Genomic DNA, 4,456 nt, shown 5'->3' with positions numbered 1-4,456 from the left:
GTGACAGCGAAATTGGTTCTCTGTAAGTGTCAATGTCTGAAAGGGCCGGTAGGATCCAAGGATCAGTCGTTCGTGAGGAATGGATGAAACCATAGAGACCGTTTGTGGAATTGTAGGTAGTGGAAGAAGGAAACAACCCATCAGGGAAGAGCCCTTCAGTAGACTAGTACCGTTACTGACATAAGAGTCAGGTACACCACCCACTAAGGGTACAGAGCTGCTAGGTAACGGAGAGTAATCTAGGGTGCAAAAAGACAGCCGGTCCACTGTGACTATATTTCCATCCAAGGGAAAGAGGATGATACGAAAGACCAAAGACACAATGGCCTTCATGGCATAAGTTCAAGTGTGTCCCAAAAGAAAATTATAGTCGAGTTTATGATCCATGACTTCAATATCTACTATTACCGTTTCCCCACTCAAGGTGATGGGATAACTAGCTAGGTAACCTTTTGGGATGAAAGTGTGGCTGTCGAAAGCTTTAAGGGAATTCGACGGTGGGGATAGGGTTGGAGAACCCAGAGCGAGCCAACTTGAAGCCGACATGATGTAGGTAGAAGCAACTTCATCGATGATAGTTCTGTGTATACCTTTACCTTTTGAAAAAATTTACACTTGAAATGCAAGCTAGTGGGAAAGTGGAGGTTTACACTTTTCCATGTCGAAAACTGCAAGCATGGAATCCTGTGGGTCGATACTACTAATAGCCAAAAGCAAAGCTTTCTTTTGTGCTGGGCATGTTTGTAATACTTCGAGCGCCAAAATAGTTGACGGTGCTTGTGCCAAGTCTTCTACAATGCTGTAGTTTTGGGCAGCATGTGCAGATGTATTGTGCGTTGTGCATCGAAGTGCCCCTTTGGGGGGGCGAATTACAAGGTCAGCAACTGACCTTTCAATATGCAAATCGTTGGGCGACAGTGGGTTTTGACTTGAGGAAGGTTCCTCTACATGAGCAACAGGAGCTCCATAGGATTTGGCTCTTGTTTGTTGATCTACCATTTTAAAGGTGTAAACGGTAGAAGATACTTCACCAGTTGTAGGATGTTGTGAACCACCGTTTACCCCTTGCGGGGGTTGGGGTTGGTTTGCAATAAGGTTTTGCTACTGCTAAGCGGGGAAAGGATTATTAAGGATAGCAGGGTCCTACCAGTATCCTTTTGAGCAATGAAATTTGTCCATTCCTAAAGATGCGGACATAGATATATCATGTGGTCTTCAACAAAAATTTGGCAAGGGAATCTGGCAGGTTTATGCTTTCCATCGTCAGGAGGTGCAACAACCTTCTGTTTGGGGTTTTTCTGCTTTGTTGACTGCTCCTCAGAAGGAGCGATCTTTTTCTTATTCTTCTTATTCTTACCACTAGGTTTTTGCGTAGACTGTGTTATCACAAAATCATGTACTGATGGCTGCTACCAGTTAGATTTCATGTAACTACTTCAGACCAGGCTTTAGACTAAGGTTAGCCTCCTTAGTCAGAGAGGGCTCTCTCACAGATTTGTAATAGGAATTATTACAAGAAAAGATGGCTAATTCTTCAAACATTTTATGAAAACAAGCTGGTTGGAACAACAAAATAACATCTCTTCCATTGGGCTCATGGAGTCAAATACTTCTGCAGTAAACTATAAACCACTCAATCATAGAAGCCAAGGCATATAATGTTTAACACTCAAAACATCTCTCAAAAAGAACCTCAACTCATAAATATACACAGGAAGTCTGAGCACTAGGTGAATTCAGAGTGATTGCATATTTAGTGAGCTGTAAAATATATAAAGGATAATGACAAAACCACACATATTCTGAGCATTGAACACATGATGAATCTTGGGAAGAAAAAGTAATCCTTATATTACTGTCAAAAAGTCTTTTTACATAAGCTGATAAAAACTCTGTTTTTTCATAAATCTCCAACCCCTATTACATCCTAGTCTGATCCATTTATAGGAATACATTCTTCCCTCTCTAGAGCGAGCTCAAAGGCTCTATTAATTACTCCTATATGTTATTTAACTAATTCATTAATTACAAAAGTGCTGAGTTGTAATTACACAAAATCCTAATCAAACTAAAACACTAATTCCATTCTCCTCGTCACATGATTCTTCTTGGATTCTTGATAGCTGTCCTCCTTCAGTTAGGCTGAGATGGCTGAGCTAAAGATGCAATAAACCAGCTAACCTTGGATGCTTGAAAGCGCTGATGGCTCATTAATTGACTAAAAGATGTGCTCTGTTTATACGGTCTCTGTCTCCCAACATTCTCCGAAAATGTAGCAGCATGTTCCCAAATCTTTAATAACTCAAAGTATTGAACGCTGCTACCAAATACCATGTCTCCAGATGAGCTGTAGGCTGTATTGATGTACAGGTGTCTCTCTTCTAACATTCCCGGTCAAACTGTTTATTCTGCATTGAAAACATCACCTACAGCAGTTTCGTAGCGCGCTACGAAACTGCTGTGTGATTTAAAAAACACAGTCTTCCTCTAAACTCCTCACAAAATTGAATAGCTGCTGTTGCCATTCTTCAGTTTCACCTTTGCTATGCTGGGATTCAGAATCACATTCTCTGTATCCTTCATAAGGTTAGAGTGGGTTACCTTCTTTTCCTCATCAAAGATCACCTCAAGCTTAGGCCTAACATGATTATTGAGAACTGAAGCAAACAAAATCGATGCCCTTTTTACATATTTTTATCCCTGTCTTATCCTTTGTCCTTGCATTTGTCGATGTATCTCAGGGTACCGTGCTGCCTCATCCACAAGCTCAACAGTCCACTCTCGGTCATTCGAAATGCCAGGTTAAGATATCCAATTGAAACGCATATTACAACATCAAAGAATTGTAGAAGCCTTCTCTTTAGCTCCAATGACACATTGCCTACAGACTGAGATTGCATGATAATACCCTTCTCTAAAGTACTGGAAATTGCAATGAAGTCTATGACAACACGAAAGGCCTGAAACCTTGTCATTTGGCCTGTGATGCGCTTTCCACCTCCTTCTGTTTTTAAGTATGCTAAAGTTATAGCTATAATGAATCCATTCAAACAATCAGGTCCATTGATAGAACTTCTCTGTCTAGCCCAAACTTCAAGTAATAATAATGCTTCCACAAAAGTTTCTTGATCCAGAAATGTTCTTTTTAAGGATAATACTGTTGGAATGATCAGTATCACAAAGTCATTTGCAGAAGTCACAATATTGACTTCACCCCTCCAAGCTGCATCACATCCTCTTGCAGCAGCAGTTGCAGCACGTGCTTCTCCAGCTTCTATCTCTGTTTAGCTCTCTTGTACAAATAGGTGCTCCAAAAGTGTAGGCCAAGTCAATTTATTCTGTGAAACCTTGTTCAAAAGACCCTTGGTATTTTAGAGAAACACAACACTAAGCCTTACTTTCTGATCTCATATATAGAAACCGTTTACTGTCATTCCTCCATCAACGGAAATAACCTGACCAGTAATATATGAAGCTGCAGGTAGGCAAAGAAAAGCTACGAGGGATGAAACTCCATGAGACTCAGCAAGACGCTTTAAAGGAATACGATCAAGTATCTTTTCTACAAACTCTTTGTCTTCCAAGAGCTTCTCCACGAGTGATGTCTTGGTATACCATGGTGCCACACAGTTAACACGTATGTTGTCACTTGCCCACTCACATGCAAGATTCTTTGTGAGTTGGTTCATTGCTCCTTTGCTGGCTGCATATATGGTACCAGAGAAAATAGCTACAACACCAGCAACAGATGAAATGAAAACAATGCTTCCCTTTTCTGATGCTTTTAGTAGAGGATGTGACAGCTGAGATAGATGATAAGCTGATTCAAAGTTGGTAGACATAAGAAATGAGAAATCCTCAGCTGTATAACCCATAGTGGGCTTCCTCATATTTGTACCGACATTATTAATCCACATATTGAGTTTCCCATTGCAAAACGAAGAACATTTTCAATCAGCTCCTCTCGTGCTGAACGAGATGGTAAATCACAGACTGTACCATCAACTTGCAGCCCAGATTCCTTCCACTGAGTCAAACATTCATTAAAATCCTTCTCTGTACGCGAACATGTATAAACAGCAGCTCCTGAACTAGTTAATTCCTCCACAATAGCACGTCCAATTTCTTTTGTACCGCCAATGACTAGGGCCGTCATACCATGCAGTGACCACCTCTGTTGTCTGCTACTTGAACTCTCCCCCATCCTACTCTATGTGCATGAAAACAAATACAACCCAACTTTGCAAAACACTTGATGAAATGAGTTCTCGGGATCCTATCTATTATCTCCTGGGCACGCAGCAACAGACAAATTCAAGACATCTGCTGTATGATTGTATGGTTGTTCGCGTACTAGTTCAGGAGCCATATAAAGCGGGGTCCCTTTGATTGAACGAAGCGCCATTGTATTGCAAGACATAGCTCTTGCAAATCCAAAAGTCGCAAAGCTTGACAA

The 4,456-nt window shown here is 40.9% G+C and overlaps 1 pseudogene; it reads right to left on the bottom strand.

The window, feature by feature from the left end:
• Positions 1-3,367: 3,367 nt before the first annotated feature.
• On the bottom strand, positions 3,368-4,204 carry LOC149183423 (tropinone reductase homolog At5g06060 pseudogene; annotated as a pseudogene).
• Between the last annotated feature and the right edge of the window lie 252 nt (positions 4,205-4,456).

The sequence above is a fragment of the Pinus tabuliformis genome, chromosome 3_2 (assembly GCF_031772625.1).
Source record: "Pinus tabuliformis cultivar Carrire ecotype Pingquan chromosome 3_2, CPIR1, whole genome shotgun sequence".
Lineage (NCBI taxonomy): Eukaryota > Viridiplantae > Streptophyta > Pinopsida > Pinales > Pinaceae > Pinus > Pinus tabuliformis.
This window is presented reverse-complemented; position numbering and strand designations above follow the sequence as displayed.